This window comes from Oncorhynchus keta, unplaced genomic scaffold (assembly GCF_023373465.1).
Source record: "Oncorhynchus keta strain PuntledgeMale-10-30-2019 unplaced genomic scaffold, Oket_V2 Un_contig_3778_pilon_pilon, whole genome shotgun sequence".
In the NCBI taxonomy this organism is placed as follows: domain Eukaryota; kingdom Metazoa; phylum Chordata; class Actinopteri; order Salmoniformes; family Salmonidae; genus Oncorhynchus; species Oncorhynchus keta.
Window position 1 is genome coordinate 97,417 of NW_026287425.1, and position 21,888 is coordinate 119,304.

Here is a 21,888-nt window from a genome sequence, read left to right on the forward strand (position 1 = left end):
CTCTCAGATTAACCCCATTAGGTCAAAGCGTTTAGTGTTGAGGTGAAACTCTCTCAGATTAACCCCATTAGGTCAAAGCGTTTAGTGTTGAGGTGAAACTCTCTCAGATTAACCCCATTAGGTCAAAGCGTTTAGTGTTGAGGTGAAACTCTCTCAGATTAACCCCATTAGGTCAAAGCGTTTAGCGTTGAGGTGAAACTCTCTCAGATTGACCCCATTAGGTCAAAGTGTTTAGTGTTGAGGTGAAACTCTCTCAGATTGACCCCATTAGGTCAAAGCGTTTAGTGTTGAGGTGAAACTCTCTCAGATTGACCCCATTAGGTCAAAGCGTTTAGCGTTGAGGTGAAACTCTCTCAGATTGACCCCATTAGGTCAAAGCGTTTAGTGTTGAGGTGAAACTCTCTCAGATTGACCCCGTTAGGTCAAAGCGTTTAGCGTTGAGGTGAAACTCTCTCAGATTAACCCCGTTAGGTCAAAGTGTTTAAGATCAATCTGTTGAGGTGAAGCTCTCAGACTGTAGGAAAGGACTCAGTAGGGTATTGTGAAATCAGATTACCCCTTGGTCAGACTGAGGTGAAAAGATTAACCCCATTCAGTGTATTGTGAAACATCAGATTAACCCCTTAGGCAAAGCGTTTAGTGTTGAGGTGAAACTCTCAGATTATTAGGTCAAAGTACGTTGGCAGACTGTAGAGGGAAAGGACTCAGTGTATTGTACATGTAACCTTGGCAGACTCAGACTGTGGGAAAGGACTCAGTGTGAGGTGAAATTGTAGATTACCTTGGCAGACTGTAGACTGTGGGAAAGGACTCAGTGTATTGTACATGTACCTTGGCAGACTGTAGACTGTGGGAAAGGACTCAGTGTATTGTACATGTACCTTGGCAGACTGTGGGAAAGGACTCAGTGTATTGTAGATGTACCTTGGCAGACTGCAGACTGTGAGGGAAAGGACTCAGTGTATTGTACATGTACCTTGGCAGACTGATTAGACTGTAGGAAAGGACTCAGTGTATTGTACATGTACCTTGGCAGACTGTAGACTGTGGGAAAGGACTCAGTGTATTGTAGATGTACCTTGGCAGACTGTGGGAAAGGACTCAGTGTATTGTACATGTACCTTGGCAGACTTAGACTGTGGAAAGGACTCAGTGTATTGTACATGTACCTTGGCAGGCAGACTGTGGGAAAGGACTCAGTGTATTGTACATGTACCTTGGCAGACTGTAGACTGTGGGAAAGGACTCAGTGTATTGTACATGTACCTTGGCAGACTGTGAGAAAGGACTCAGTGTATTGTACATGTACCTTGGCAGACTGTGAGAAAGGACTCAGTGTATTGTACATGTACTTGGCAGACTGCAGACTGTGGAAAGGACTCAGTGTATTGTACATGTACCTTGGCAGACTGTAGACTGTAGGGAAAGGACTCAGTGTATTGTACATGTACCTTGGCAGACTGTAGACTGTAGGAAAGGACTCAGTGTATTGTACATGTACCCTGGCAGACTGTAGACTGTAGGGAAAGGACTCAGTGTATTGTACATGTACCTTGGCAGACTGTGGGAAAGGACTCAGTGTATTGTACATGTACCTTGGCAGACTGTGGGAAAGGACTCAGTGTATTGTACATGTACCTTGGCAGACTGCAGACTGTGGGAAAGGACTCAGTGTATTGTACATGTACCTTGGCAGACTGTAGACTGTGAGGAAAGGACTCAGTGTATTGTACATGTACCTTGGCAGACTGTAGACTGTGGGAAAGGACTCAGTGTATTGTATATGTACCTTGGCAGACTGTAGACTGTGGGAAAGGACTCAGTGTATTGTATATGTACCTTGGCAGACTGTAGACTGTGGGAAAGGACTCAGTGTATTGTACATGTACCTTGGCAGACTGTAGACTGTGGGAAAGGACTCAGTGTATTGTACATGTACCTTGGCAGACTGTAGACTGTGGGAAAGGACTCAGTGTATTGTACATGTACCTTGGCAGACTGTAGGGAAAGGACTCAGTGTATTGTACATGTACCTTGGCAGACTGTGGGAAAGGACTCAGTGTATTGTACATGTACCTTGGCAGCCTGTAGACTGTGGGAAAGGACTCAGTGTAGCTTGTATATGTACCTTGGATGAGCCAGACTGTGGGAAAGGACTCAGTGTATTGTACATGTACCTTGGCAGACTGTAGGGAAAGGACTCAGTGTATATGTACCTTACATGTACCTTGGCAGACTGTGGGAAAGGACTCAGTGTATTGTACATGTACCTTGGCAGCCTGTAGACTGTGGGAAAGGACTCAGTGTATTGTATATGTACCTTGGCAGCCTGTAGACTGTGGGAAAGGACTCAGTGTATTGTATATGTACCTTGGCAGAGTGGGCCATCTTGAGGAGAGAGAAGAACTCATTGGCGGATGCCAGACAGAGCGATCTTCTCAAACAGTCTCCTTCAGGTGGTGGAGCCAGCATCACTTGATGAGCATACTGAGCATGGAGGGAGTATGGATGACTCATGAGCTGGGGTGTGGGTGAACTTCTCCTTCAGGTGGTGGAGGAGGGGGGACACAGAGAGAGTAGGGGAGGTGAGTATGGAGGGACTCATGACATAGCTGGGGGTGAACGTCTCCTTCAGGTGGTGGAGGGGGACACAGAGAGAGTAGGGGAGGTGAGTATGGAGGGACTCATGACATAGCTGGGGGTGAACGTCTCCTTCAGGTGGTGGAGGGGGCACAGAGAGAGTAGGGGAGGTGAGTATGGAGGGACTCATGACATAGCTGGGGGTGAACGTCTCCTTCAGGTGGTGGAGGGGGACACAGAGAGAGTAGGGGAGGTGAGTATGGAGGGACTCATGTCATAGCTGGGGGTGAACGTCTCCTTCAGGTGGTTCAGGACTCATTTCTAAACGTTGCTACCGGATAAAATATATGCTCCAAAACAAGCATGCGCCAGTTTTCACACAATTATCAAAACTGCATTTATAAAAACCGAATTTAACATGAGAATGTGCTAATCCTTTTATACTCCCGGTACCACAAGTACTCACAGTTTCTAACGTTGGACATTAGGCCGAGAGGCAGTACTGTCCTAGTTTGGGTTGACTGTCGAGGGGCGGTACTGTCCTAGTTTGGGTTGACTGTCGAGGGGCGGTACTGTCCTAGTTTGGGTTGACTGTCGAGGGGCGGTACTGTCCTAGTTTGGGTCGACTGTCGAGGGGCGGTACTGTCCTAGTTTGGGTTGACTGTCGAGGGGCGGTACTGTCCTAGTTTGGGTCGACTGTCGAGGGGCGGTACTGTCCTAGTTTGGGTCGACTGTCGAGGGGCGGTACTGTCCTAGTTTGGGTCGACTGTCGAGGGGCGGTACTGTCCTAGTTTGGGTTGACTGTCGAGGGGCGGTACTGTCCTAGTTTGGGTCGACTGTCGAGGGGCAGTACTGTCCTAGTTTGGGTCGACTGTCGAGGGGCGGTACTGTCCTAGTTTGGGTTGACTGTCGAGAGGCAGTACTGTCCTAGTTTGGGTCGACTGCCGAGGGGCGGTACTGTCCTAGTTTGGGTCGACTGTCGAGGGGCGGTACTGTCCTAGTTTGCGTTGACTGTCGAGGGGCAGTACTGTACTGTGGGACATGATGCATGGGAAACTAGAGAAGCCAGAAGAGGACTGGCCACCCCTCAGAGTCTGGTTCTTCTCAAGGTTTCTTCCTAGGTTTTGGCCTTTCTAGGGAGTTTTTCCTAGCCACCGTGGTTCTACACCTGCATTGCTTGCTGTTTGGGGTTTTAGGCTGGGTTTCTGTACAGCACTTTGAGATATTTGCTGATGTACGAAGGGCTTTATAAATACATTTGATTGATTGATTGATTGATTGATTGATTGATTGATTGATTGATAGTTAAATGGTTCATCTTAACCAGTAGCCAGTCCATAGAGTTTTTCCTGACATGACATTTGAAAACTATGAAATTACATTTTCAACTGGCTTTCTCTGACAGGCTGTTTTCCTATCGTTAAACAAAAGATTACACAAGGAGAGAACTGGTCACGGCACCAACTGTGGGATAAGGGACCTACAAACTTACAAAATGTATAAACTAAGTCTAATCTTCTAAACCTCTTGTAATCCAACTGAGTGTTCTGTATATTCCACCAGTGTTACTGGCAATGACGAGAGACTAGCTGTGTCATAATGGCCACTGGTGTTGTCCAAAATGGCACCCTATTCCCTACATAGTGCACTACTCTTAACCAGGGCCTTATTCCCTACATAGTGCACTACTCTTAACCAGGGCCTTATTCCCTACATAGTGCACTATTCTTAACCAGGGCCTTATTCCCTACATAGTGCACTATTAACCAGGACGCTATTCCCTACATAGTGCACTATTAACCAGGACGCTATTCCCTACATAGTGCACTACTCTTAACCAGGACGCTATTCCCTACATAGTGCACTATTCTTAACCAGGACGCTATTCCCTACATAGTGCACTACTCTTAACCAGGACGCTATTCCCTACATAGTGCACTATTCTTAACCAGGGCCTTATTCCCTACATAGTGCACTACTCTTAACCAGGACGCTATTCCCTACATAGTGCACTACTCTTAACCAGGACGCTATTCCCTACATAGTGCACTATTCTTAACGAGGGCCCTATTCCCTATAACCAGGACCCTATTCCCTACATAGTGCACTACACAGAGGGAATAAGGTGTCACGTGGGACACAGCCGACTGTGGTTCTAGTGTCTCCTCACCTGCAGCTTTCTGGAAGGCTGTGATGGCATCCAGGAGGCCGGAGCCCGTCTGGCGGTTGCAGCGCGTGCCGATCTGGGTGTAGAGGGCGCCGATGTTGAACAGAATACTGGCCTTCTCCAGAGACACGTTCTGCTGGCACACTGGAACACCTGTGAACGAGTCATACCTGGGAGAGAGACGGAGAGAGGTCACGAGTGGTACCATAACACCATGTTGACCCCTGGAGAGACAGACAGAGAGGTCACTAGTGGAACCATAACACCATGTTGACCCCTGGAGAGACAGACAGAGAGGTCACTAGTGGAACCATAACACCATGTTGACCCCTGGAGAGACAGACAGAGAGGTCACGAGTGGTACCATAACACCATGTTGACCCCTGGAGAGAGACAGAGAGAGGTCACGAGTGGAACCATAACACCATGTTGACCCCTGGAGAGAGACAGAGAGAGGTCACGAGTGGTACCATAACACCATGTTGACCCCTGGAGAGATAGACATGTTGACCCCTGGAGAGACAGACAGAGAGGTCACTAGTGGTATCATAACACCATGTTGACCCCTGGAGAGACAGACAGAGAGGTCACGAGTGGAACCATAACACCATGTTGACCCCTGGAGAGACAGACATGTTGACCCCTGGAGAGACAGACAGAGAGGTCACTAGTGGAACCATAACACCATGTTGACCCCTGGAGAGACAGACAGAGAGGTCACTAGTGGAACCATAACACCATGTTGACCCCTGGAGAGACAGACAGAGAGGTCACTAGTGGTATCATAACACCATGTTGACCCCTGGAGAGAAACAGAGAGAGGTCACTAGTGGAACCATAACACCATGTTGACCCCTGGAGAGACAGACAGAGAGGTCACGAGTGGAATCATAACACCATGTTGACCCCTGGAGAGACAGACAGAGAGGTCACTAGTGGAATCATAACACCATGTTGACCCCTGGAGAGACAGACAGAGAGGTCACTAGTGGAACCATAACACCATGTTGACCCCTGGAGAGACAGACAGAGAGGTCACTAGTGGAACCATAACACCATGTTGACCCCTGGAGAGACAGAGAGAGAGGTCACTAGTGGTATCATAACACCATGTTGACCCCTGGAGAGACAGACAGAGAGGTCACTAGTGGAACCATAACACCATGTTGACCCCTGGAGAGACAGAGAGAGAGGTCACTAGTGGAACCATAACACCATGTTGACCCCTGGAGAGACAGAGAGAGAGGTCACTAGTGAAATCATAACACCATGTTGACCCCTGGAGAGACAGACATGTTGACCCCTGGAGAGACAGACATGTTGACCCCTGGATAGACAGACATGTTGACCCCTGGAGAGACAGACATGTTGACCCCTGGAGAGACAGACATGTTGACCCCTGGAGAGACAGACATGTTGACCCCTGGAGAGACAGACATGTTGACCCCTGGAGAGACAGACATGTTGACCCCTGGAGAGACAGACATGTTGACCCCTGGAGAGACAGACATGTTGACCCCTGGAGAGACAGACATGTTGACCCCTGGAGAGAGGCCCTCCATCAGTGCTCAGACTGTCTGCAATAGGCTGAGAGAGGCTGAACTGAGGGCTTGTAGGCCTGTTGGAGGCAGGTCCTCACAGACATCCCCTATGGGTATAAACCCTCCATCAGTGCTCAGACTGTCTGCAATAGGCTGAGAGAGACTGAGGGCTTGTAGGCCTGTTGTAAGGCAGGTCCTCACCAGCAACAACGTCACCTATGGGCACAAACCCACTGTCGCTGGACCAGACAGGACTGGCAAAAGTGCATTGGAGTCAGTCAGGTGAAGCTACTATAGATACCGGGACCCCTGGGCTGGGTCAGACCATGATTGACGGGGCATTGGAGACAGTCAGGTGAAGCTACTATAGATACCGGGACCCCTGGGCTGGGTCAGACCATGATTGACGGGCATTGAGACAGTCAGGTGAAGATACTATAGATACCGGGACCCCTGGGCTGGGTCAGGCCATGATTGACGGGGCATTGGAGACAGTGAGGTGAAGATACTATAGATACCGGGACCCCTAGGCTGGGTCAGACCATGATTGGCGGGGCATTGGAGACAGTGAGGCGGAACGTACCAAGTAAAGAAGATGCCCATCTGGCGGGTAGCGGAGAAGAAGCGGCTCTCCAGTAGAGGTATGTGGCTGAAGTACTTGGCCAGGGTCTCGATGCCGGCATCATTGCGACTGGGGGTACGACAGGCCTGTGGGTACGGTGGGGAAAGAGGGTCAAAATACAAGAAGACCGTTCTCTGTGAGGTGGTGATTCCATAGAGAACCCAGTTTCACTCTGACAACGTAGATTAGGATGAGACCGATGGTGAAAGTACCTGTCTCAGGTCCATCAGGTCGGCGATCTCCTCCTCGAAGCTGGAGCCATCTTCACTGTAATGCTCCAGGATGAAGTCCTGGAAAAACACACCAGAACAGAGGAGACCATCGTCAACACACCAGAACAGAGAGGAGACCATCGTCAACACACCAGAACAGAGAGGAGACCATCGTCAACACACCAGAACAGAGGAGACCATCGTCAACACACCAGAACAGAGAGGAGACCATCGTCAACACACCAGAACAGAGAGGAGACCATCGACAACACACCAGAACAGAGAGGAGACCATCGTATACACACCAGAACAGAGGAGACCATGGGTCAAAACACCAGAACAGAAGAGACCATTCAACACACCAGAACAGAAGAGACCTATAAACACCAGAACCCTGGAGACCTAGTCAGACACACCAGAACAGAGGAGACCATTCAACACACCAGAACAGTGAGGAGACCATGTCAACACACCAGAACAGAAGGAGACCATCTCAACACACCAGAACAGAGAGGAGACCATCGTCAACACACCAGAACAGAGAGGAGACCATCGTCAACACACCAGAACAGAGAGGAGACCATCGTCAACACACCAGAACAGAGAGGAGACCATCGTCAACACACCAGAACAGAGAGGAGACCTCGTCAACACACCAGAACAGAGAGGAGACCATCGTCAACACACCAGAACAGAGAGGAGACCATCGTCAACCCACCAGAACAGAGAGGAGACCATCGTCAACACACCAGAACAGAGAGACCATCGTCAACACACCAGAACAGAGAGGAGACCATCGTCAACACACCAGAACAGAGGAGACCATCGTCAACACACCAGAACAGAGGAGACCATCGTCACACACCAGAACAGAAGAGACCATCGTCACACACCAGAACAGAGGAGACCATCGTCAACACACCAGAACAGAGGAGACCAGGTCACACCAGAACAGAGGAGACCATCGTCAACACACCAGAACAGAAGAGACCATCTTCAACACACCAGAACAGAGGGAGACCATCGTCAACACACCAGAACAGAGGAGACCATCGTCAACACACCAGAACAGAGAGGAGACCATCGTCAACACACCAGAACAGAGAGGAGACCATCGTCAACACACCAGAACAGAGGAGACCATCGTCAACACACCAGAACAGAGAGGAGACCATCGTCAACACACCAGAACAGAGAGGAGACCATCGTCAACACACCAGAACAGAGGAGACCATCGTCAACACACCAGAACAGAGAGGAGACCATCGTCAACACACCAGAACAGAGGAGACCATCGTCAACACACCAGAACAGAAGAGACCATCGTCAACACACCAGAACAGAGGAGACCATCGTCAACACACCAGAACAGAGAGGAGACCATCGTCAACACACCAGAACAGAGAGGAGACCATCGTCAACACACCAGAACAGAGAGGAGACCATCGTCAACACACCAGAACAGAGGAGACCATCGTCAACACACCAGAACAGAGGAGACCATCGTCAACACACCAGAACAGAGGAGACCATAGTCAACACACCAGAACAGAGAGGAGACCATCGTCAACACACCAGAACAGAGAGGAGACCATCGTCAACACACCAGAACAGAGGAGACCATCGTCAACACACCAGAACAGAGAGGAGACCATCGTCAACACACCAGAACAGAGAGGAGACCATCGTCAACACACCAGAACAGAGAGGAGACCATCGTCAACACACCAGAACAGAGAGGAGACCATGAGAACCTGACTGTGTTGGTCTGGATAAGAGAACCGACAATGCATGTTGGTCTGGATAAGAGAACCACTGTGTCGGTCTGGATAAGAGAACCTGACTGTGTCGGTCTGGATGACAGAACCTGACTGAATGCATGTCGGTCTGGATAAGAGAACCTGACTGAACGGTCTGGATAAGAGAACCTGACTGAACGGTCTGGATAAGAGAACCACTGAAACAGTCTGGATAAGAGAACCTGACTGAATGCATGTCGGTCTGGATAAGAGAACCTGACTGTCGGTCTGGATAAGAGAACCTGACTGACGCATGTCGGTCTGGATAAGAGAACCTGACTGTCGGTCTGGATAAGAGAACCTGACTGAACCCATGTCGGTCTGGATAAGAGAACCTGACTGTCGGTCTGGATAAGAGAACCTGACTGAATGCATGTCAGTCTGGATAAGAGAACCTGACTGAATCCATGTCGGTCTGGATAAGAGAACCTGACTGAATGCATGTCGGTCTGGATAAGAGAACCTGACTGAATGCATGTCGGTCTGGATAAGAGAACCTGACTGAACGCATGTCGGTCTGGATAAGAGAACCTGACCCATGTCGGTCTGGATAAGAGAACCTGACTGTCCTGGATAAGAGAACCTGACACGCATGTCGGTCTGGATAAGAGAACCTGACTGTCGGTCTGGATAAGAGAACCTGACTGTCGGTCTGGATAAGAGAACCTGACTGAATGCATCGGTCTGGATAAGAGAACCTGACTGAACGCATGTTGGTCTGGATAAGAGAACCTGACTGAACATGTCGGTCTGGATAAGAGAACCTGACTGAACGCATGTCGGTCTGGATAAGAGAACCTGACTGTCGGTCTGGATAAGAGAACCTGACTGTCGGTCTGGATAAGAGAACCTGACTGTCGGTCTGGATGAGAGAACCTGACTGTCGGTCTGGATGAGAGAACCCTGACATGTCGGTCTGGATAAGAGAACCTGACTGAATGCATGTCGGTCTGGATAAGAGAACCTGACTGAATGCATGTCGGTCTGGATAAGAGAACCTGACTGTCGGTCTGGATAAGAGAACCTGACTGTGCATGTTGGTCTGGATGAGAGAACCTGACTGTCGGTCTGGATAAGAGAACCTGACTGTCGGTCTGGATAAGAGAACCTGAAATGTACAGGTAGTGAAGAAGTAGTGAAACGGAGGTCTGTACCTTGAATGACACAGAGAAGTCCATCTCTTTAGTCTCCTTCAGACCCAGCGGGATGAGAGGGATGCTGGAGGTCTCTCTGGAAACAGGAAAGGAGATATCGTTGACATGTGATATTTAACTGTTATACAGTGATGTTAGTGGTGAACAGTGAGGCTCAGAGTTTTACACACATTAACAGACATATTGATGAGGTGATGGAACAGACAGGTTGGCTGTGTGATGATAGCGGTGAGGCTCAGAGTTTTTACACATTAACAGACACATTGATGAGGTGATGGAACAGACAGGTTGGCTGTGTGATGATAGCAGTGATCCTCACATTGTGGACCTGTAGTGTTAACCAGTAAACACCAATATATCCTAACATCGTGGACCTGTAGTGTTAACCAGTAAACACCAATATATCCTCACATCGTGGACCTGTAGTGTTAACCAGTAAACACCAATATATCCTAACATCGTGGACCTGTAGTGTTAACCAGTAAACACCAATACATCCTCACATCATGGACCTGTAGTGTTCACCAGTAAACACCAATATATCCTCACATCGTGGACCTGTAGTGTTAACCAGTAAACACCAATACATCCTCACATCGTGGACCTGTAGTGTTAACCAGTAAACACCAATACATCCTCACATCGAGGACCTGTAGTGTTAACCAGTAAACACCAATACATCCTCATATCGTGGACCTGTAGTGTTAACCAGTAAACACCAATACGTCCTCACATCGTGGACCTGTAGTGTTAACCAGTAAACACCAATACATCCTCACATCGTGGACCTGTAGTGTTAACCAGTAAACACCAATACATCCTCACATCGTGGACCTGTAGTGTTAACCAGTAAACACCAATACGTCCTCACATCGTGGACCTGTAGTGTTAACCAGTAAACACCAATATATCCTCACATCGTGGACCTGTAGTGTTAACCAGTAAACACCAATACATCCTCACATCGAGGACCTGTAGTGTTAACCAGTAAACACCAATACATCCTCACATCGTGGACCTGTAGTGTTAACCAGTAAACACCAATACATCCTCACATCGTGGACCTGTAGTGTTAACCAGTAAACACCAATACATCCTCACATCGTGGACCTGTAGTGTTAACCAGTAAACACCAATACGTCCTCACATCGAGGACCTGTAGTGTTAACCAGTAAACACCAATACATCCTCACATCGTGGACCTGTAGTGTTAACCAGTAAACACCAATACATCCTCACATCGAGGACCTGTAGTGTTAACCAGTAAACACCAATACATCCTCACATCGTGGACCTGTAGTGTTAACCAGTAAACACCAATACATACTCACATCGTGGACCTGTAGTGTTAACCAGTAAACACCAATACATCCTCACATCGTGGACCTGTAGTGTTAACCAGTAAACACCAATACGTCCTCACATCGAGGACCTGTAGTGTTAACCAGTAAACACCAATACATCCTCACATCGTGGACCTGTAGTGTTAACCAGTAAACACCAATACATCCTCACATCGTGGACCTGTAGTGTTAACCAGTAAACACCAATACATCCTCACATCGTGGACCTGTAGTGTTAACCAGTAAACACCAATACATCCTCACATCGAGGACCTGTAGTGTTAACCAGTAAACACCAATACATCCTCACATCGAGGACCTGTAGTGTTAACCAGTAAACACCAATACATCCTCACATCGTGGACCTGTAGTGTTAACCAGTAAACACCAATACATCCTCACATCGTGGACCTGTAGTGTTAACCAGTAAACACCAATATATCCTCACATCGTGGACCTGTAGTGTTAACCAGTAAACACCAATATATCCTCACATCGTGGACCTGTAGTGTTAACCAGTAAACACCAATACATCCTCACATCGTGGACCTGTAGTGTTAACCAGTAAACACCAATACATCCTCACATCGAGGACCAGTAGTGTTGACCAGTAAACACCAATATATCCTCACATCAGGACCTGTAGTGTTAACCAGTAAACACCAATACATCCTCACATCGTGGACCTGTAGTGTTAACCAGTAAACACCAATACATCCTCACATCGAGGACCTGTAGTGTTAACCAGTAAACACCAATACATCCTCATCGTGGACCTGTAGTGTTAACCAGTAAACACCAATACATCCTCACATCGTGGACCTAACCAGTAGTGTTAACCAGTAAACACCAATATATCCTCACATCGTGGACCTGTAGTGTTAACCAGTAAACACCAATACATCCTCACATCATGGAACACCAATACATCCTCACATCATGGACCTGTAGTGTTAACCAGTAAACACCAATCCTCACATCGTGGACCTGTAGTGTTAACCAGTAAACACCAATACATCCTCACATCGTGGACCTGTAGTGTTAACCAGTAAACACCAATACATCCTCACATCATGGACCTGTAGTGTTAACCAGTAAACACCAATACATCCTCACATCGAGGACAGTGTTAACCAGTAAACACCAATACATCCTCACATCGTGGACCTGTAGTGTTAACCAGTAAACACCAATACATCCTCACATCATGGACCTGTAGTGTTAACCAGTAAACACCAATACATCCTCACATCAATACATCCTCACATCGTGGACCTGTAGTGTTAACCAGTAAACACCAATACATCCTCACATCGAGGACCTGTAGTGTTAACCAGACCTGTAGACCTGTTGTTAACCAGTAAACACCAATACATCCTCACATCGTGGACCTGTAGTGTTAACCAGTAAACACCAATATATCCTCACATCGAGGACCTGTAGTGTTAACCAGTAAACACCAATACATCCTCACATCATGGACCTGTAGTGTTAACCAGTAAACACCAATACATCCTCACATCGTGGACCTGTAGTGTTAACCAGTAAACACCAATATATCCTCACTCACCAGTGTTAACCAGTAAACTCCAATACATCCTCACATCGTGGACCTGTAGTGTTAACCAGTAAACACCAATATATCCTCACATCGTGGACCTGTAGTGTTAACCAGTAAACACCAATATATCCTCACATCGAGGACCTGTAGTGTTAACCAGTAAACACCAATATATCCTCACATCGTGGACCTGTAGTGTTAACCAGTAAACACCAATACATCCTCACATCGTGGACCTGTAGTGTTAACCAGTAAACACCAATATATCCTCACATCGAGGACCTGTAGTGTTAACCAGTAAACACCAATATCCTCACATCGTGGACCTGTAGTGTTAACCAGTAAACACCAATACATCCTCACATCGTGGACCTGTAGTGTTAACCAGTAAACACCAATACATCCTCACATCGAGGACCTGTAGTGTTAACCAGTAAACACCAATACATCCTCACATCGTGGACCTGTAGTGTTAACCAGTAAACACCAATACATCCTCACATCGTGGACCTGTAGTGTTAACCAGTAAACACCAATACATCCTCACATCGAGGACCTGTAGTGTTAACCAGTAAACACCAATACGTCCTCACATCGTGGACCTGTAGTGTTAACCAGTAAACACCAATATATCCTCACATCGTGGACCTGTAGTGTTAACCAGTAAACACCAATACATCCTCACATCGTGGACCTGTAGTGTTAACCAGTAAACACCAATACATCCTCACATCGTGGACCTGTAGTGTTAACCAGTAAACACCAATATATCCTCACATCGTGGACCTGTAGTGTTAACCAGTAAACACCAATATATCCTCACATTGTGGACCTGTAGTGTTAACCAGTAAACACCAATACGTCCTCACATCGTGGACCTGTAGTGTTAACCAGTAAACACCAATACGTCCTCACATCGAGGACCTGTAGTGTTAACCAGTAAACACCAATACATCCTCACATCGTGGACCTGTAGTGTTAACCAGTAAACACCAATACATCCTCACATCGAGGACCTGTAGTGTTAACCAGTAAACACCAATACATCCTCATATCGTGGACCTGTAGTGTTAACCAGTAAACACCAATACGTCCTCACATCGTGGACCTGTAGTGTTAACCAGTAAACACCAATATATCCTCACATCGTGGACCTGTAGTGTTAACCAGTAAACACCAATACATCCTCACATCATGGACCTGTAGTGTTAACCAGTAAACACCAATACATCCTCACATCATGGAAGTGTTAACCAGTAAACACCAATACGTCCTCACATCGTGGACCTGTAGTGTTAACCAGTAAACACCAATACATCCTCACATCGTGGACCTGTAGTGTTAACCAGTAAACACCAATACATCCTCACATCATGGACCTGTAGTGTTAACCAGTAAACACCAATACATCCTCACATCGAGGACCTGTAGTGTTAACCAGTAAACACCAATACATCCTCACATCGTGGACCTGTAGTGTTAACCAGTAAACACCAATACGTCCTCACATCGTGGACCTGTAGTGTTAACCAGTAAACACCAATACATCCTCACATCGTGGACCTGTAGTGTTAACCAGTAAACACCAATACATCCTCACATCATGGACCTGTAGTGTTAACCAGTAAACACCAATACATCCTCACATCGAGGACCTGTAGTGTTAACCAGTAAACACCAATATATCCTCACATCGTGGACCTGTAGTGTTAACCAGTAAACACCAATATATCCTCACATTGTGGACCTGTAGTGTTAACCAGTAAACACCAATACGTCCTCACATCGTGGACCTGTAGTGTTAACCAGTAAACACCAATACGTCCTCACATCGAGGACCTGTAGTGTTAACCAGTAAACACCAATACATCCTCACATCGTGGACCTGTAGTGTTAACCAGTAAACACCAATACATCCTCACATCGAGGACCTGTAGTGTTAACCAGTAAACACCAATACATCCTCATATCGTGGACCTGTAGTGTTAACCAGTAAACACCAATACGTCCTCACATCGTGGACCTGTAGTGTTAACCAGTAAACACCAATATATCCTCACATCGTGGACCTGTAGTGTTAACCAGTAAACACCAATACATCCTCACATCATGGACCTGTAGTGTTAACCAGTAAACACCAATACATCCTCACATCATGGACCTGTAGTGTTAACCAGTAAACACCAATACGTCCTCACATCGTGGACCTGTAGTGTTAACCAGTAAACACCAATACATCCTCACATCGTGGACCTGTAGTGTTAACCAGTAAACACCAATACATCCTCACATCGTGGACCTGTAGTGTTAACCAGTAAACACCAATACATCCTCACATCGAGGACCTGTAGTGTTAACCAGTAAACACCAATACATCCTCACATCGTGGACCTGTAGTGTTAACCAGTAAACACCAATACGTCTTCACATCATGGACCTGTAGTGTTAACCAGTAAACACCAATACATCCTCACATCGAGGACCTGTAGTGTTAACCAGTAAACACCAATACATCCTCACATCGTGGACCTGTAGTGTTAACCAGTAAATTCCAATACATCCTCACATCGTGGACCTGTAGTGTTAACCAGTAAACACCAATATATCCTCACATCGAGGACCTGTAGTGTTAACCAGTAAACACCAATACGTCCTCACATCGTGGACCTGTAGTGTTAACCAGTAAACACCAATACATCCTCACATCGTGGACCTGTAGTGTTAACCAGTAAACACCAATACATCCTCACATCGAGGACCTGTAGTGGTAACCAGTAAACACCAATACATCCTCACATCATGGACCTGTAGTGTTAACCAGTAAACACCAATATATCCTCACATCGTGGACCTGTAGTGTTAACCAGTAAACACCAATATATCCTCACATCGTGGACCTGTAGTGTTAACCAGTAAACTCCAATACATCCTCACATCGTGGACCTGTAGTGTTAACCAGTAAACACCAATATATCCTCACATCGTGGACCTGTATTGTTAACCAGTAAACACCAATACATCCTCACATCGAGGACCTGTAGTGTTAACCAGTAAACACCAATATATCCTCACATCGTGGACCTGTAGTGTTAACCAGTAAACTCCAATACATCCTCACATCGTGGACCTGTAGTGTTAACCAGTAAACACCAATATATCCTCACATCGAGGACCTGTAGTGTTAACCAGTAAACACCAATACGTCCTCACATCGTGGACCTGTAGTGTTAACCAGTAAACACCAATACATCCTCACATCGTGGACCTGTAGTGTTAACCAGTAAACACCAATACATCCTCACATCGAGGACCTGTAGTGTTAACCAGTAAACACCAATACATCCTCACATCGTGGACCTGTAGTGTTAACCAGTAAACACCAATACATCCTCACATCGTGGACCTGTAGTGTTCACCAGTAAACACCAATACATCCTCACATCGAGGACCTGTAGTGTTAACCAGTAAACACCAATACGTCCTCACATCGTGGACCTGTAGTGTTAACCAGTAAACACCAATATATCCTCACATCGTGGACCTGTAGTGTTAACCAGTAAACACCAATACATCCTCACATCGTGGACCTGTAGTGTTAACCAGTAAACACCAATACATCCTCACATCGTGGACCTGTAGTGTTAACCAGTAAACACCAATATATCCTCACATCGTGGACCTGTAGTGTTAACCAGTAAACACCAATATATCCTCACATTGTGGACCTGTAGTGTTAACCAGTAAACACCAATACGTCCTCACATCGTGGACCTGTAGTGTTAACCAGTAAACACCAATACGTCCTCACATCGAGGACCTGTAGTGTTAACCAGTAAACACCAATACATCCTCACATCGAGGACCTGTAGTAGTCTCATTAAGCAGATTTCCTCTACAAGAGATCCTGTAGCCTGTCACAAATAAACAGCGACCTTCCTTCCTTTGTCCCCTACATGCTGAAACCAGTTTGATCCGGTCTGAGTGAAAAGGACTTGAGGAAGAAGGGCAGAATATGCTGTAAGAATGAGGGCAGTGGGGAAAAGAGAGGGTCCTTCTGTTCCGTGGGTCTCTACCCAACGTCAGGTAATATTACAGAATAGAATGAAGCTAAGCTGTCTATCGTGGTGTTTAGAGTACAGGTGACTAAGACCTGGCACTGTTCTATAGTGGTGTTTAGAGTACAGGTGACTAAGACCTGGCACAGCTTCTCTGGCGAATACACTGTTCTATCGTGGTGTTAGAGTACAGGCGACTAAGAACGTGCTTGGGCCGGTCTCCAGGGGCTCTGATTGGGCCTCAGAGAGGGCCCTCTGACCAAATCAGGATGTTCTGTTTGTTTCTGGTTGTCATGGAGAACATGGTTTCTTAATGAGGAGTGATGTTCTGTTTGTTTCTGGTTGTCATGGAGAACATGGTGTCTTAATGAGGAGTGATGTTCTGTTTGTTTCTGGTTGTCATGGAGAACATGGTTTCTTAATGAGGAGTGATGTTCTGTTTGTTTCTGGTTGTCATGGAGAACATGGTGTCTAAATGAGGAGTGATGTTCTGTTTGTTTCTGGTTGTCATGGAGAACATGGTATCTAAATGAGGAGTGATAGCCTCCGGCAAGAGAGAACAGCGCCTCCGGCAAGAGAACAGCCGCCTCCGGCAAGAGAACAGCCGCCTCCGGCAAGAGAGAGAACAGCGCCTCCGGCAAGAGAGAACAGCGCCTCCGGCAAGAGAGAACAGCCGCCTCCGGCAAGAGAGAACAGCCGCCTCCGGCAAGAGAGAACAGCCGCCTCCGGTAAGAGAACAGCCGCCTCCGGCAAGAGAGAACAGCCGCCTCCGGCAAGAGAGAACAGCGCCTCCGGCAAGAGAGAACAGCCGCCTCCGGCAAGAGAGAACAGCGCCTCCGGCAAGAGAGAACAGCCGCCTCCGGCAAGAGAGAACAGCCGCCTCCGGCAAGAGAGAACAGCCGCCTCCGGCAAGAGAGAACAGCCGCCTCCGGCAAGAGAGAACAGCCGCCTCCGGCAAGAGAGAACAGCCGCCTCCGGCAAGAGAGAACAGCCGCCTCCGGCAAGAGAGAACAGCCGCCTCCGGCAAGAGAGAACAGCCGCCTCCGGTAAGACAAGTGGTGGCTGTGTCTATTTGTAAAGAACAGCTGGTGCACGAAATCTAATATTAAAGGAAATCTCGAGTTTTTGCTCACCTGAGGTAGAGTATCTCATGATAAGCTGTAGACTACACTATTTACTTAGAGGTGTTATATATATATATATATATATTTTTTTTTTTTCTTCCATAGCTGTCCATTTACTACCACAAACCGATGCTGGGAATAAAATCGCACTCAATGAGCTGAATAAGGCAATAAGCAAACAGGAAAACGCTCATCAAGAGACTGCGCCCTAGTGGCCGGGGACTTTAATGCAGGGAAACAAATCCATTTGACCCAATTTCTACCAGCATGTTAAAATGTGCAACCAGAGGGGAAAACCCCCAACACCAGACCACCTTTACTCCACACAGAGAGACACTTTCAAAGCTCTCCCTCACCCTCCATTTGGCAAGTCTGACCACAATTCTGTCCTCCTTATTCCTGCTTACAAGCAAAAACTAAAGCAGGAAGCACCAACTAAGTTCAATGTTGGGTGTTTTTTATATTCTGCGATAGGAGCTTTGAAAAAGGGCCATTTCCAGCAATAACTTGGTTGAAGGTGGAGAATTTGCAATGGTGTTTACAAGCTGTACCCATCTAGATGGTGTTTACAAGCTGTACCCATCTAGATGGTGTATACAAGCTGTACCCATCTAGATGGTGTTTACAAGCTGTACCCATCTAGATGGTGTATACAAGCTGTACCCATCTAGATGGTGTATACAAGCTGTACCCATCTAGATGGTGTTTACAAGCTGTACCCATCTAGATGGTGTTTACAAGCTGTACCCATCTAGATGGTGTTTACAAGCTGTACCCATCTAGATGGTGTTTACAAGCTGTACCCATCTAGATGGTGTTTACAAGCTGTACCCATCTAGATGGTGTTTACAAGCTGTACCCATCTAGATGGTGTATACAAGCTGTACCCATCTAGATGGTGTTTACAAGCTGTACCCATCTAGATGGTGTTTACAAGCTGTACCCATCTAGATGGTGTATACAAGCTGTACCCATCTAGATGGTGTTTACAAGCTGTACCCATCTAGATGGTGTTTACAAGCTGTACCCATCTAGATGGTGTTTACAAGCTGTACCCATCTAGATGGTGTATACAAGCTGTACCCATCTAGATGGTGTATACAAGCTGTACCCATCTAGATGGTGTTTACAAGCTGTACCCATCTAGATGGTGTTTACAAGCTGTACCCATCTAGATGGTGTTTACAAGCTGTACCCATCTAGATGGTGTATACAAGCTGTACCCATCTAGATGGTGTTTACAAGCTGTACCCATCTAGATGGTGTTTACAAGCTGTACCCATCTAGATGGTGTATACAAGCTGTACCCATCTAGATGGTGTTTACAAGCTGTACCCATCTAGATGGTATACAAGCTGTACCCATCTAGATGGTGTATACAAGCTGTACCCATCTAGATGGTGTATACAAGCTGTACCCATCTAGATGGTGTATACAAGCTGTACCCATCTAGATGGTGTTACAAGCTGTACCCATCTAGATGGTGTTTACAAGCTGTACCCATCTAGATGGTGTTTACAAGCTGTACCCATCTAGATGGTGTATACAAGCTGTACCCATCTAGATGGTGTATACAAGCTGTACCCATCTAGATGGTGTTTACAAGCTGTACCCATCTAGATGGTGTTTACAAGCTGTACCCATCTAGATGGTGTTTACAAGCTGTACCCATCTAGATGGTGTTTACAAGCTGTACCCATCTAGATGGTGTATACAAGCTGTACCCATCTAGATGGTGTTTACAAGCTGTACCCATCTAGATGGTGTTTACAAGCTGTACCCATCTAGATGGTGTTTACAAGCTGTACCCATCTAGATGGTGTTTACAAGCTGTACCCATCTAGATGGTGTATACAAGCTGTACCCATCTAGATGGTGTTTACAAGCTGTACCCATCTAGATGGTGTTTACAAGCTGTACCCATCTAGATGGTGTTTACAAGCTGTACCCATCTAGATGGTGTTTACAAGCTGTACCCATCTAGATGGTGTATACAAGCTGTACCCATCTAGATGGTGTTTACAAGCTGTACCCATCTAGATGGTGTTTACAAGCTGTACCCATCTAGATAGTGTATACAAGCTGTACCCATCTAGATGGTGTTTACAAGCTGTACCCATCTAGATGGTGTATACAAGCTGTACCCATCTAGATGGTGTATACAAGCTGTACCCATCTAGATGGTGTATACAAGCTGTACCCATCTAGATGGTGTATACAAGCTGTACCCATCTAGATGGTGTTTACAAGCTGTACCCATCTAGATGGTGTTTACAAGCTGTACCCATCTAGATGGTGTTTACAAGCTGTACCCATCTAGATGGTGTATACAAGCTGTACCCATCTACATAGTGAGACACACGAAAACAAAAACATCTCACAACTGTGAGCTGCTGACTGAAGACGCTAACTTCCTCATCAGACATATGAGTGGGTGTAACTCTTGGGAGCTCACTGGTTCCTCATCCATAATCTTTGGTTTTCTGTTCTCAACCAGACAGGCCGGTTTCTTTTCCTCGCTCTGTTGCTCTCTCTCTCACCAGCTCTTTGTTTTGATGTGAAGCCTCGGAGCTGCTGTGGTGCCCGTCAGACTAATCAAAGCCCTCCGCATTCCACAGACATGTGCACATTGTGTTTATTTAGGTTCACAGTGTTTTATTTAAAGGCCCAGTTGACTGTAGTGTGTTTAGGTTCAGTGTTTTATTTAAAGGCCCAGTTGACTGTAGTGTGTTTAGGTTCAGTGTTTTATTTAAAGGCCCAGTTGACTGTAGTGTGTTTAGGTTCACAGTGTTTTATTTAAAGGCCAGTTGACTGTAGTGTGTTTAGGTTCACAGTGTTTTATTTAAAGGCCCAGTTGACTGTAGTGTGTTTAGGTTCAGTGTTTTATTTAAAGGCCCAGTTGACTGTAGTGTGTTTAGGTTCAGTGTTTTATTTAAAGGCCCAGTTGACTGTAGTGTGTTTAGGTTCACAGTGTTTTATTTAAAGGCCCAGTTGACTGTAGTGTGTTTAGGTTCACAGTGTTTTATTTAAAGGCCCAGTTGACTGTAGTGTGTTTAGGTTCAGTGTTTTATTTAAAGTCCAGTTGACTGTAGTGTGTTTAGGTTCAGTGTTTTATTTAAAGGCCCAGTTGACTGTAGTGTGTTTAGGTTCAGTGTTTTATTTAAAGGCCAGTTGACTGTAGTGTGTTTAGGTCCAGTGTTTTATTTAAAGGCCAGTTGACTGTAGTGTGTTTAGGTTCAGTGTTTTATTTAAAGGCCAGTTGACTGTAGTGTGTTTAGGTTCACAGTGTTTTATTTAAAGGCCCAGTTGACTGTAGTGTGTTTAGGTTCACAGTGTTTTATTTAAAGGCCAGTTGACTGTAGTGTGTTTAGGTCCAGTGTTTTATTTAAAGGCCAGTTGACTGTAGTGTGTTTAGGTTCAGTGTTTTATTTAAAGGCCAGTTGACTGTAGTGTGTTTAGGTTCACAGTGTTTTATTTAAAGGCCCAGTTGACTGTAGTGTGTTTAGGTTCACAGTGTTTTATTTAAAGGCCCAGTTGACTGTAGTGTGTTTAGGTTCACAGTGTTTTATTTAAAGGCCAGTTGACTGTAGTGTGTTTAGGTTCAGTGTTTTATTTAAAGGCCAGTTGACTGTAGTGTGTTTAGGTTCAGTGTTTTATTTAAAGGCCAGTTGACTGTAGTGTGTTTAGGTTCAGTGTTTTATTTAAAGGCCCAGTTGACTGTAGTGTGTTT

At 46.2% G+C, this 21,888-nt stretch overlaps 1 pseudogene; it reads right to left on the reverse strand.

Moving 5' to 3' along the window:
* LOC118382675 (rhophilin-2-like) overlaps positions 1 to 21,888 on the reverse strand; it is a 59,913-nt pseudogene that overhangs the window by 37,425 nt on the left and 600 nt on the right.